General features: G+C 39.9%; 1 non-coding gene and 1 pseudogene across 1 annotated transcript; one reads left to right on the forward strand and one right to left on the reverse strand.

The window, feature by feature from the left end:
- The window catches only part of LOC128068261 (calpain small subunit 1-like), a 189,696-nt pseudogene that overhangs the window by 147,228 nt on the left and 27,519 nt on the right, over positions 1–14,949 (forward strand).
- On the reverse strand, positions 11,205–11,277 carry TRNAG-CCC (transfer RNA glycine (anticodon CCC)). Its single transcript has one exon. It is a non-coding gene; the product is annotated as a tRNA-Gly (tRNA).

Genomic DNA, 14,949 nt, shown 5'->3' on the forward strand with positions numbered 1-14,949 from the left:
CTTATGCACAAAACAAATGCAGATGGACCAGAAGATGATAGGAAAATATTTTGGCTCATCTTCTCTGATGATTCTAATTCTGTAATAAAGGAGCATCAACGTCTAAAAATAAGTCTCCTCCACATATCATCATTATTGGAAATTACTTTTAAGATATTTTTCTAGCAATAAAACCATCAATAAAAATGTTGGGATCCATAAAAAATTTAAAAACATGAGCAAGGAGATGCTTTTCTGGATGAAAAGCAAAAGAGGTGATAATTACAAGGAAGAAGTTGTTGATATGGAAAGAGGATAGATGTTTTACCTATCTTGGGAATCAAAGCAAAGAGAACACAGAAAATTATCTGTTTTTCAAAGTCTGGGCAGCATAGTAAGTCTCATAACTGAAGTAAAATTGTTATTGTTTACATAAAAAATAATTGGCCATCCAGAAATGCAAAATAATCAACTAAAAAGCTCCTAGAGTTAATAAGAGAGAGCAGTAAGGTGACAAGATATAGAACACCACAAAGAAATTAGAATCTTTATTTGTTTATTACATAATGAAGAAGATTTCAGTGTCAGTGACATTAGGGAACTGCTCACATATTCAAAGGAAAAGCACAAAGGAAAAGAAACAGTCTTCACAATCAAAAGGTTAGAAGATACTGCTATCAATGGGAAGGATAGATTTTTTTATCGGAGTTTAGCTGCTTTAAAATTTCGCATTAGTTTCTGCTGTACAGCAAAATGAATCAGCTGTGTGTATACATATATCCCCTCTTCGTCACCACAGAGCATTGAGTAGAGATCCGGTGCTATACCGGAAGTTCTCATTAGTCATGTATTTTATACATAGTAGTGCATATAGGTTAATCCCAATCTCCTAATTCATCCCACCCACCCCCTCTTTTCCCCCTTGGTGCCCATACATTTGTTTTCCACATCTGAGTATTTCTACTTTGCAAATATGTTCATCTGTACCATTTTTTAAATTCCACACATATAGGTTAATATATATTTGTTTTTCTTTTTCTGACTTCACTCTCGTGTATGTCAGTCTCTAGGCCCATCCACATCTCTGCAAACGGCACGATATTCCGTTTTTATGGCTGAGTAATATTCCATTGCATACATATGCCACACCTTATTTATCCATTTCTATATTGATGGACATTCAAGTTGCTTCCATGTCCTGGCTATTGTAAATAGTGCTGCAGTGGACATTAGGGTGCGTGGATCTTTCATAATTATGCTCTTCTCCGGGTATATGCCCAGGAGTGGCATATCTGGGTCATATGGTAGACTTTGACCACACTGCACTACCTTCTGCTTTCCGCACTGCCTTGAGAAAAGGAGTACCAATTATGTTAGTGGCTAACATTTATATTGTTCTTATGAGATAGTTATAAATGCTGTATGCATAGTAACACACTTAATCCTACTGTAGACTTAAATCTACCAAGTCAAGAAGCTGGGAGATCTCAGTCAAAAAAAGAATGAAATATTATTTGCAGCAACATGGATGGACCATACTAGCAAAGTAAATCAGAGGAAGACAAATACCATACGACATCATTTATAAGTGGAATTTTAAAAAATAATACAAATGAATTTATTTACAAGCCAGAAACAGACTCACAGACATGGAAAACAAATTTATGGTTACCAAGAGGGAAAGGTGAGGGAGATAAATTAGGACTTTGGGGTTAACAGATATACACTACTATATATAAAATGGACAAACAATGAGGCTTTAAGAACTTACTGCATAGCACACAGAATTATATTTGAAATCTTACAATAACCTATAAAGGAAAAGTATTTTAAAAGAATAAATATATATAACTACATCACTTTGCTTTAAACCTGAAACTGACAGGTGTACATTGTAAATCAGTTACAGCTTAAAGTTTTAAAAATGTTGGGAGAATTCCAAACAGGATCAACCAAAAAATTCCATACCGAGACACATCATAAATAAACTTCTGAAAACTAAAGACAGAAAAAAAAAAATCTGGACAACAACCAGAGAAAATGGACACCTTATCTATAGGGAGGAACATTTTAGAATAACGGCAGGTTTCTCTTCTGGCGGTACTCATTTATCTCCACCTTACAGGTAAATCAACAGAGGCCCTGAAACACTCAGGAACCTTCTCCTGGTCACCCAGCTAGTAAGTGAAGATGCCAGGCTGTATGCTGGCACCTTGTAAGCTTACCCTGGGCTTAATGAAGCCACAACGAAGCGTCCACTGTTTCAAAGATTCACATGCATTCAAGCCCCAATCACCAGAACACCGATTTATACGGGGTTGTGGAGTCAAAGCCCCAGTGGATAATAAAATGTGATTCTATCCGGAATGTTTTTCATATATACATGTGTTCCTTGGGACTCTCCTTGTAGTTTCCGAGAAACTAAGAACTGGCGGAGAATTCTAGTGTTCTAGATCCCACAGAGACTCACCTTAGAAATAGTAACGGTATCACATACTATTTACAGACTTAACAAGAACTACAAGGCACCTGTAAAATAAAAATAAAATACCGACAAACCAACTCAAAGAAATAAAAGAAGATTTAAGGAACTGCCCTTCAGAGAACATGAAGTCAATGTACTTCTTCCTGTTCGTCCCTCCAATTACAGCTAAAAATCCTGGACATTATGTACAAAGCAAACAGAAGAAGACTCTGAAAAGTACAAAAAAGGCAGACAGGCTAGGGATCTCCGAACCTGCAGAATGATAAGGTGGTGAGTTACATTAATGGGCTTTTTGAGTCTGTTTGTCTGTTTGTTTATTGCTTCTTACTCCCACTACTGGAGCTAAAGAAGCTAGTAGTCTGGGACCACCAAGTACAGACAAAAAGAAAAAAAAATCTATCCCCAACAAAAGCCTGTTATCTATATCCAAAGGAAGAAGATAGAGGCAGCCTAGAAAGAGAAAATGTTGAGATCATCTGCTCCAGCCAAACACAAAACAACAATGAAAACTTCGATCCCCAGAGTTAGCACCAAGGTGTCCCACCTTGTAGACACCTTGCAGAAGCAGTGTCTAAGAAGCTAGCCATGGCTTTTGTTTTCCAATGAGAGGTAAAGAGCCCTACCCAGCAGAGTAGGAGAGATCCCATGAAGTCCCCTGATTTCAACTCCTGCCCAGCATTAATGAGTTATCTTTTTTTTGTAAAAATTTTTTTTTATTTCTGTGGTTTTCTTGGGTGTTAGTTGCAGCACACAGACTAGCTGCAGCACGAGGGCTGAGTTTCTCTGCTACATGTGGGATCTAAGTTCCCGAGCAGGGATCAATCTGTGTCCCCTACACTGCAAGACGGATTCTCAACCACTGAACCACCAGGGAAGTCCTATCTCTTCTTCTCCTTAACTGGCGGTGTCAGAAGGAGCCTGATGGAGAGGCAGGACTTTCCTTTCAATTGAAGTACAGTTGACTTGCAATATCATGTTAGTTTCAGATGTACAACACAGTGATACTTTTATAAATTATACACCATATAAAGTTATCATAAAATATGAACTATATTGCCCAGGCTGCATATTACATCCTTACAACTTATTTATTTTGTACTCATTCATCCCCTTCCCCTATCATGCCCGTCCCCATAGCTTTCTCCCCGCTGGTAACCACTAATTTGTTCTCTATATTTGTGAATCTGTATCTGTTTTATTTTTCAGATTCCACATTTAAGTGAAAACATACATATATGTGTTTCTCTGTCTGACTTATTTCACTAAGCATAATACCCTCCAGGTCCATCCATGTTGCTGCAAATTTTTTTTTAATTATTCAATTGTATTCTTTTTATTGGCTGAGTAATAGTCCAGTGTGTACACATATACCACATCTTCATTACCCACCCATCTATTGATGGTCACACAGGTTGCTTCCATATGTTGCCTATTATAAACAATACTGCTATAAACATTGGGGTGCCTATGTTTTCAAATTACTGTTTGTTTTCTGTGGATACATACCCAGGAGTGGGATTACTGGATCATATGGTAATTCCATTTTTAATTTTTTTGAGGAAACTCCATACTGTTCTCCATGATGGTTACACCAACTTACATCTCCACCAACAATGCAGGACGGTTCCCTTTTATCCACATTTTCACCAACACATCAGTTCAGTTTAGTTCAGTTACTCAGTCGTGTCCGACTCTTTGCAACCCCATGGACTGCAGCATGCCAGGTTTCCCTGTCCATCAGTGACTCCCGGAGCCTGCTCAAACTCATGTCCATCAAGTCCGTGATGCCATCCAACCAGCTCGTCCTCTGTCGTCCCCTTTTCCTCCTCTTTCAATCTTTCCCAGCATCACCAACACATATTTGTCATCTTCTTGATAATAGCTATCTTGATAAGTGTGAGGTAATATTTCACTGTGGTTTTGATTTGCATTTCCCTGCCAATGGCACCCCACTCCAGTAGTCTTGCCTGGAGAATCCCAGGGACTGGGGAGCCTGGTGGGCTGCCGTCTGTGGGGTCTCACAGAGTCGGCCACGACTGAAGCGACTTAGCAGTAGCAGCAGCAGCTGATTATTGATGCTTAGCATCTTTTCATGTGCCCTTTGACCGTCTGCACATCTTCCAGGAAAAAAAGGCATGTTCAGGTCCTCTACCAATTTTTTAATTAGGTCTTTGTTTGGCTGGGTGATTGGTTGACTTTTGAAATTGAGTTGTAAGAACTCTTTATATATTTTTGATATGAACCCCTTATAATTTGCAAATACCTTCTATTTTCTCCCATTCAGTAGGTAACCTTTTTGCTTTGTTGATGGTTTCCTTTGCTATGCAAAAGTTTTAAGTTTGATTAGATCCCATTTTGTTTATTTTTGCTTTTGTTTCCCTTGCCTGAGGAGACAGAATCCCAAAAGATGTTGCTAAGAGCTATGTCAGAGTGTACTGCCTATGCTTTCTTTCAGGAGTTTTATGGTTTCAGGTTTTATATTTAGGTTTTTAATCCATCTTGAGTTTTTGTTGTTGTTGTTCTTTTGTACATGGTATGAGATGTTCTAATTTCATTCTTTTACAAGTAGCTCTTCCGTTTACCCAGCATCACTTTTTAAAAAGACTATTTTTTCCTCATTGTATATTCTTGCCTTGTTTGTTGTATTAATAGCTTAATTGGAGAGTCGGGACATGTAATATCATCCTTCAGCTATGAAATCACCCCCACCATAGTGTCAGTCAAGGTACTGCTAAGAGTAGAATATGAAACCTGTCCAGCAGTAACAAGGACCACCCTCCACCTCCCAACCCCGACCCCAGTCAACACCCCCCAAGCCCACCCACTTCGGTGCAAACAGCGCTGAACGGGGACCTTGATTTTACCTCCACCTGGAAGTAACACCTTCTACTGCCAGAGCAGTGTTAGACAAAGCCCGCTAAAACACAAGGTTTAAATAAAAGCCAGAGTCTCATGATACAAAATGTCCAGGATTCAATCAAGAATGACTTGTCATGCTATGAATGAGGAAGATCTCAAACTGAATGAAAATAGACAGTCAACAGACTCCAACATAGAGATGACAAAGACGTTACAATTATTAGACAAAGATTTTAAAGTAGCCATGGTAAAAATCCCATCATCAAGCAATTACAAACATGTTTGGAACAAATGCAACAACTGAAATGCAAAGCTCAGTGGTGGATCCAACAGCAGAGCAGAACTGACAAGAGGCATGAGCACAGGGCAACGGAGCAACAGAGATTACCCAGTCTGAGCAAGACAGAAAATGGACTGGAAAAAAGTGAACAGAGCCTCATACTGTGCAGCGACAACAGAAGATCTAATATGCACGTCATCAGGTTGCTGGAAGAGAAGAGAAAGGGGAAGAGCTGAAAAGTATTTCATGGAGATAATGGCTGAAAACATCTCACATTTTGCAAGAGAGTTAAATCTACAGATTCAATAAGCTAAAGTGAAGCGTTAGTGAAGTTATTGTTCAGTCAAGCCCAACAAGCTCCTCTGTCCATGGGATTTCCCAGGCAAGAATACTGGAGTGGGTTGCCATTCCCTTCCCGAGGCGTTTTTCCTGACCCAGGGATTGAACCCGGGTCTTCTGCATCGCAGGCAGGTTCTTTACCATCTGAGCCACCAGAGGAGCGCCTACAGATGCTACTGAACTGAACTGAAGTTACTCAGCTGTGTCTGACTCTCTGTGACCCCATGGACTCTAGCCTACTAGATGAACTCCAAATAAGATATACCAAAGTAATTCTCATCAAAGGGCATCGCAGTTAAATTTCCAAGCACTGAAGAAAAAGTAAAAAATATGGAAAGTAGCCAGAAAATAATGCACACTACCTATAATAGGGGGAAACAAGTTGAATGAGGACAGATTTTTTTGTCAGAAACCGTGAAGACCAGGAGAAAGTGGCACGATATTTTTCACGTGCTGAAAGAAATCAACTGTCAGTCGAGAATCCTGTACTCAGTGAAAATATCCTTCAAGGATGAGATGAAAATCAAGACATTCAAAGATGAAAAAAATTTAAAATTTGTCACCAGCACAGGTACCCAAAGAGAATGGCTAAATTAAGTTCTCTGAATACAGAATAAATGACAATAGAAGGGATCTTGGAATTTCAGTAAAGAAGAAAGAACATGGGAAGCAATATTTGGGTAAATACAATGGGTTTAACGTCTCTTAAATTTTCTAAATTATGACTGATGTTTAAAGAAAAAGTTATAACACTGTCTGGTATGGTTTTAAGTGTAGGCAGACAGAAGATTTAAGACAATTATATTGCAAATGAGAAAGGGTTAAGGAACATGAGGTAAGAGGTAAAATGACACACCAGTAGACTAAGATAAATTGCATACACACCATGTAATAACTAAAGCAACCACTTAAAGGACAAAGATTGGCAGAGTGAATTAAAAAACGTAAGACGCTATGTGGTGCTGACAAGAAACATTAAAAATAATGATATACTCAGATTGAAAATAAAAGAAAGGAAAAATGTATATCATGATAATATTAATCAAAAGAAAGCAAGAATGTCTATATTAATATTGAAGTGAACTTTACAACAAGAATAACTGCCAGCAACAGAGAAGGACATTCAGTTCAGTTCAATCGCTCAGTCGTGTCCGACTCTCTGCGACCCCATGAACTGCAGCATGCCAGGCCTCCCTGTCCATCACCAACTTCCAGAGTTCACTCAAACTCATATCCATTGAGTCAGTGATGCCATCCAGCCATCTCATCCTCTGTCGTCCCCTTCTCTTCCTGCCCCCAATCCTTCCCAGCATCAGGGTCTTTTCAAATGAGTCAGCTCTTCGCACAAGGTGGCCAAAGTATTGGAGTTTCAGCCTCAACATCAGTCCTTCCAATGAACACCCAGGACTGATCTCCTTTAGGATGGACTGGTTGGATCTCCTTGCAGTCCAAGGGACTCTCAAGAGTCTTCTCCAACACCACAGAGAGGGACATTACAGAATGACAAAACTGTCCATCCACCCAGTGGAAGTGAAAAGTGAAAGTGAAGTCGCTCAGTCGTGTCCGCTTTTTTGTGACCCCATGGACTGTGGCCCACCAGGCTCCTCCATCCGTGGGATTCTCCAGACAAGAGTACTGGAGTGGGTTGCCATTTCCTTCTCCGGGAGATCTTCCCACGCCAGGGATCGAACCCAGGTCTCCTGCATTGCAGGCAGACGCTTTACCATCTGAGCCACCAGGGAAGCATTCACCCAGAAGACATAGCAATTATAAAGTAGTGTGTTGCAAACAAAAGAGTTGGGAAATATGTGAAGCAAAACTGATAGATCTGGAAGGAGCCATAACAATCCAAAATCTACTCACTCCTGGTAGAGACTTCATCCCTTACTCAACAACTGAAAAAACAACTGGACAGGAAAAAGCAGAATATGGAAGAACTCAACAACACCATGAGATAGTAGGGTCTCATTGATATTTACAGAACATTCCACCCAGTGTCAGCAGATTACGTATTCTTTTCAAGTACTCACAGAACAGACACCAAAATAGACCCTGGGCCATTAAACAAGCCTCAACAAATTGAAAAGCACTGAAATGCTACAGAACACGTTCTCCAACCACTAAAGAATCAAACTAGAAATCAATATCCAGATGCTAAAAGAAGTATCTCCAAACACTTGGAAACTGAACTACAGGTATTTTTATAACACGTGAGTCAAAGAGGATGCCTCAAAGGAAACATAGAAGGTATATTCAATGGAGTGAAAGCAAAAACAAAACATGAAAATTTGAAGGAGACATTTAAAGCAGAAGCAAGAAGTAGAAGGGAAATCAGCAGTACCAAGTGCATACACTAGAAAAGAGGAAGGTCCCATAACAATAATCTAAATTACAAATAAATCTAAATAAATAAAACCGAAGCAAGAAAATAAAGATAAGAGCAGAAATCAGTGAACCTGAAGACAGAAAAAACAATAGAGAAAGAGACAAAGAATTGGTTCTTTGGAAAAAAAAAATCAGTAACTTGACAAACCTTAAATAAGCTGCTCAAAGAAAAAAAAAGAAAGACACAACTTTCCAATACCAGAAATCAATACTGCAGACATCAAAAGCATAATAAGAGAATAACTCTACACATGGGTCTGACAACTTAGACAAAAACTCCACAAATTATTATAATTCACTCAATATGAAATACATAATCTGAATAAATAACCTTATAAGTAGTTTTAAAAATTGTATTCATGACTTTAAAAGTCTTAAAAAGGGGATCTCCAAGCCCAAATAATTTTCCTGAGCATCCTACCAAATATATAAAGAAGATTTAGAAGCAATTCTACACAATCTCCTTGAAAAAATAGAGGGGGAAAAAAACATGTCTCAATTCATTACATGAAACTAGTATTATTCTAATACCAAAATTCATAAATTGCTAAAATGCAAACATCTATACATTAAAAAATAAAGAAAAAAGATAAATAAAATTATGAAAATAATTGACATAAATAACAAGTATAAGAAAAGAAAGTTATAGACCAATATCTCTCATGGATATAGACATAAAAAAAATTTTAAAGACAGATTGCTGCTGATTTAGTCACTAAGTTATGTCCAGCTCTTGTGACCCCATGGACTGTAGCCCACCAGGCGCCTCTGTCCATAGGATTTCCCACACAAGAATACTGGAGTGAGTTGCCATTTCCTTCTCCATAAGATAGATTAGCATATAGAATTCAGCAATACATGGAAGAATGAAACAAGTATGTCCAACTGAGATTTATTCAAGGATGCAACACTGGTTCAATATTCAAAAATGAATCAAGGTAATATGCATATTAACACTAAAGAAGAAATATCACATGAGTCACATTAATCAATGCAGAAAAATGATTTGAACAAATCCAACACTTGCTCATGAGAAAACTACTCAGCAAAACAGGAATAGAGGCAAGCTTCCTCAAATTGATAAAGAACACCTATGAAAAACTTACAGCTAACATCATCCTTAATGATGAAAGAATTAAGTATTTCCTCCTACCAAGCTCAGGAAAAGGCAGCTATCCCCTCTCACCACTCTTATTCAGCATAGTACTGGAAGTTCTACCCAGTGTAGTAAAGCAAGAAAGGGGAATACTGACAGACAAGTAAGAAAGGAAACTGTGTGACTGTCTACCCCAAAACGGAATAAGAAAAAGCTATTAATATACAGAACAATCTGAATAAATCTCTAGAAAGTTATGCCACATGAAAGAAAGCCAGTCTTACATTCCATACTATGCAATCCCATCGGTATAACTTTCATTGGAAGGACTGATGTGGAAGCTGCCAATACTGTGGCCACCTGATGCAAAGAACCTACTCATGGGAAAAGACCCTGATGCTGGGAAAGACTGAGGGTAGGAGGAGAAGGGGGAGACAGGGGATGAGATGGTTGGATGGCATCACCGACTCAATGGACATGAGTTTGAGCAAATTCCAGGAGACAGTGAAGGACCGGGAAGCCCATGCAGCCCGTGGGGTCCCAAAGAGTCGGACACGACTCGGCAAATGAACAACATTCTTGAAATGAAAATAATGGTCGAAATGAACTACAGTTTCATGGATGTTGCGGATGAGGGAGGAGGAAGACTGGGAGAGTGGGGTTTGGGTACAAAACAGCAACCTGAGGGAGCGTTGTGCTGATGCTCATGGTCTGCATCCTGCCTGTATCAATGTTGATATCCTGTTTGTGATACTGACTACAGTTTTACTAGAGATACCGTAAGCAAAAACTGTTACACAGCTTCTCTCTGTATTATTTTTTACAACTGAATGTTCATCTATAATTATCTTAAAATGAAAAAGTTTATTTAATAAAAAAAAGAAAGATATGCAACTACATAGCACACGCCTAGACAAAACACCAAATTTTGCCTAAGGAATATTTTTGTCCTAATTGACATGCAGACTTTGTACAAGATAAGTCACAATCCCTTAAAATTTACATTATAAACTGACAAAATGTAAAACCTCTCTATATTAAAAATGCATAACATTAAGAGAGAAACAAAATATTTAAAACATTCAAACAAATAAGAAACACTCTAAATGCCCCAGTATGTCAACAGGTAAAATTATGGACAGTGTATAACAGAGAAACGCACCTGGTCTATAAATAAGCATTATGAGATATTAAATATCCCTAGTTATCAAAGAAACATGAAATAAGACAATATTTCACATATCTTAAGTGTCTTGCAAAGCCCTGACCAAACTGTGAACCTTCCTGCTCCACCTGGAATCCGATTTGCTAGATCATTTTTCCTTAGTAATCTAAATGAATTCATAACTACTCTTTCTGAATACATCCATTAGAATAATTTACAAGACACTGTACTTCCCTTGACTTCTTGGCTTAGAACTTCCTAATTTGTCTTCTTGGTCTTCCTTAGAATAACACTAGGATATTAGTTGGATACTTTCTAATTCTGAAGATTCTCCACCTGGAGTGAACAATGAATGGAGTCTAGGAAAAGGGTTGAAACCCAAACCTCAGCAAGGTTGCAGGTGTTTGTAAGAAATGATACCTCCATGGGCACATTCCATACCTCTCCCAGCACTGGGTGTGACACTCAGCAGCTTATGGCTGGCACTCACCAGCTGTAGGCCTGTTTCTACAAAGACAGGGTCCCTTACAGGTCCCCAATATTTGTGGGTTTCTTTAAAATATCTATGTATTTATTTGGCTGCACCTGGGTCTTAGTTGTGACACGTGGGATACAGTTCCCTAACCAGGGATTGAACCTGGGCCCGCTGCATTGGGAGCATAGAGTCTTAGCCACTGGACCACCAGGGAAGTCCCAGGTCTCCAAATTTTGAATGTTCTTTGTGGTTCTATTTTTGTTCCTAAGATGTATCTCCACTTGTCTTGGTCAGTTTAGGCTGCTAAAACAGAACATCGTGGGGCTTCCGCAATAGCTCAGTTGGTAAAGAATCAGCCTGCAATGCAGAAGACCCTGGTTTGATTCCTGGTTGGGAAGATCCACTGGAGAAGGGACAGGCTACCCACTCCAGTATTGTTGGGCTTCCTTGGTGGCTTAGCTGGTAAAGAATCTGCCTGCAACGTGGAAGACCTGGGTTCGATCCCAACCAGAACATCATGGTGTGTGCTAAGTCACTTCAGTCGTGTCTGACTCTGTGATGCCATGGACTGTAGCCCTCCAGGCTCCTCTGTCTGTGGAATTCTCCAGGCAAGAATACTGGAGATGGTTGCCATGCCCTCCTCCAAGTGATGTTCCCAACCCAGGGATCAAACTTGCATCTCTTACTTCTCCTGCATTGGTGGGTGGGTTCTTAACCACCAGTGCCACCTCGGAAGCACCTGGGAACACGGTATAGTGGGTACTTAAACAACAATGTTTATTTCTCACAGGTCTGGAAGTTAGGAAGTAGAAGATCGAGGTGTAAGCCAACTCGGTGTCTGGTGAGGGTCCACTTCCTGGTTTGCACCTTCTTGCTGTTATTCTCACATTACTGCTTATAAGGGCAGCAATCCCATTCAAGAGGGCTCCACCCTCATGACCTAATTACCTCCCAAAGATCCCACCCCCAAATACCATCCCACTGGGAAATGAGAATTCAACAAATATTCGGTCTGTGGCACCCTTACATTGAGTTGCTACCAGACTGCACAAAGTTTCCCTCTTAGTCCATGACAAGTGTGGGGAAAAATTTTGAAAGGTATTAGGCATCTTTGCCTGAGGCTGGCACAAATGGAGACACTTACATGCCATGAGCTTCAAGGCTCTCAATCCAAGTCAAGCCACCCTGACCCACACGGAATCCCTGATCTTCCACTGATCTTCTACTGATGTTACACTGTCAAGATTAGAAGGTCAGATTCAGATGTAGAGAATTCCCAGATTCCTCAGAATCCTAAGTCCGCCAGTGGCAGCAATGAGAGAGCCAGTCTCCTCCTGCCCAAGACCTGGACCGCAGCCTGCATCCCTTCTCCCTTTTCCCGCATTGGCTCCATCCTGTGCTGGAAGGGACCTTATGAGTGTCCATGTGGACACTCAAGCCACCCAGCTCTGTACACTCCCCACAAGTATCCAATCTTTGGTCATGGTTCCTTGGGTGTAGGGATAGGCATGTCAGCTTTGCCTTCTGCTCTTTGGGAGCACGGGCCCAGGAAGTGCTTGGGCAAAGAATTCTGAGATCCTAGCACCCAGAGATGGTCACTGTATGAACAGGTCTTCTTAGCCCAAAGACCCTGCCCCATCAGAAGGAGTTCAACTAAGAGAGCAGAGTGAGGCTCTCTGAAGCGCAGGGACCACTGCAAGCACTCCTCTTGCCAGATCTATGGGTGATTTTGTAATTCAGACTGTTGACTGTTTAACAATGTACAAGCAGTCTGATTGGTTTCATCCCCATCCATACCCAAAATGGTCTAAATGAATCACTGTACACATTCAGTCTTTATCTTCTCAGTATCTTTGGCATTCATTGGGAAAAGTGAGATAGACCTGGAAGATCTGGTGTGGACGCCTTCTCTTTCTTTTATGTTTGGAGGAAGGGTGGGATAGTGGGGAGATAAAAGAGGTCAGAGGTTCAGAAGTGGAACATGACTCTGTTCTTGGCTTCTGTCGCAGGATGATGGAAGGCACAACACTGCTGAGATGGTAATGAAAGTGTTTCTCTTTTATTTATGCTCCATCTCTATTTTAAAAGTATGAGAGCGCATTACGGTTCAATTTATTACACTTCATTTTGCCTTTCTTAGCTCTTGTCATTATGCAATCTTTCACACATGGCAATTCATTTCATTTCAGTATGATAGGTTGCTTTCAAAAGTAACTGATTTCTAATATTTGATTCAGTAATAACTTCACATATGCCTTGTATAAATGGATACTGAATACTTTTTAGGTACCAGGTACAGTGTTATAGGCTGGGACTATAACAGTGAACAAGACAGACTGCTTCTGTCCTAATTAAATTTACAGCCTAGTGGGGGAAACAGACCAAGGAAAAAAGGGGGGAAATTATCTATTTTAATAAGTAGCTCTGAGGAGGGACATAACACAAAAGACTGAAATGCAGAATAAAGAGTGGGATTGTTGGAGCTATTTCAGGTTTTCGCTCCAAGAAAGATCCTCTTTTTAAGAGGCTGTTTCTGACCTCTTGAGTAAAACTAGCAATCATTCCTCTCCAGCACTTATTTCCTTCTCATCTTTATTTTCTCACACATATACACATATAATTCACTTACTTATTTTGGTTTCTCTTTCTCTGCTTTATGTAAGTTCTATGAGGTCAAGGACTATTGCCTTTCTACAATGATGGTTGTCTTTGTCTTTTTCTTCTGGGACTAGAAGGTCCTAGAAGAGTAGGTGTTCAATAAATGCTTGTTGAATGAATGAATGAATGAGGCAGTGAGGAAATGACTTTCAGAGAAAGAAACATTTAAACTGAGGCCTAAAAATGGACCTAGTGATGCAGGGTGATGGGGTAGGGGGAGCAGCAGGAGGAGACCTTTCCAGATAAGAGAAGACAGCAGATGCAAAGACCCTGAGGCATGAACGTGGTTAGACTAAGGGAATTAAGGAAGCCCACGTGCTGGAAGCATGTGTTGGGCAGCAGATGGAGCCATTTGGAAACACGGGCATGGCAGGTCTGTGGTGTGTTTCCAAACCAATGTAAAGACTTTTTTTTTTTTTAACTTTTTATTTTATATTGGAGTATAGTTGATTAACAATGTTGTGTTAGCAACATTTCAGTTATACATATGCAGAACCAGAGATCAAATTGCCAACATCTGCTGGATCGTGGAAAAAGCAAGAGAGTTCCAGAAACACGTCTACTTCTGCTTTATTGACTATGCCAAAGCCTTTGACTGTGTGAATCACAATAAACTGTGGAAAATTCTTTAAGAGATAGGAATACCAGACCACCATTACCTGTCTCCTGAGTAATCTGTATACAAGTCAAAAAGCAACAGTTAGAACTGGACATGGAAAAACAGACTTCCAAATCAGGAAAGGAGTACATCAAGGCTGCATATTATCACCCTGCTAATTTACCTTATATGCAGAGTACATCATGTGAAATGATGGGCTGGATGAACACAAGCTGGAATCAAGATTGCCAGGAGAAATATCAATAACGTCAGATATGCAGATGACACCACCCTTACAGCAGAAAGTGAAGAACTAAAGAGCCTCTTGATGAAAGAGGAGAGTGAAAAAGTTGGCTTAAAACTCAGCATTCAGAAAACTAAGATCATGGCATCTGGTCCCATCACTTCATGGCAAATAAATGGGGAAACAATGAAAACAGTGAGATACTTTATTTTGGGGGGCTCCAAAATCACTGCAGATGGTGACTGCAGCCATGAAATAAAAAGATGCTTGCTCCTTGAAAGAAAAGCTATGACCAGTCTAGACAGCATATTCAAAAGCAGAGACATTACTTTGCCAACAAATGTCCGTCTAGTCAAGGCTATGGTTTTTCCAGTAGTCATATATGG

This window comes from Budorcas taxicolor, chromosome 24, assembly GCF_023091745.1.
Source record: "Budorcas taxicolor isolate Tak-1 chromosome 24, Takin1.1, whole genome shotgun sequence".
Taxonomy (NCBI): domain Eukaryota; kingdom Metazoa; phylum Chordata; class Mammalia; order Artiodactyla; family Bovidae; genus Budorcas; species Budorcas taxicolor.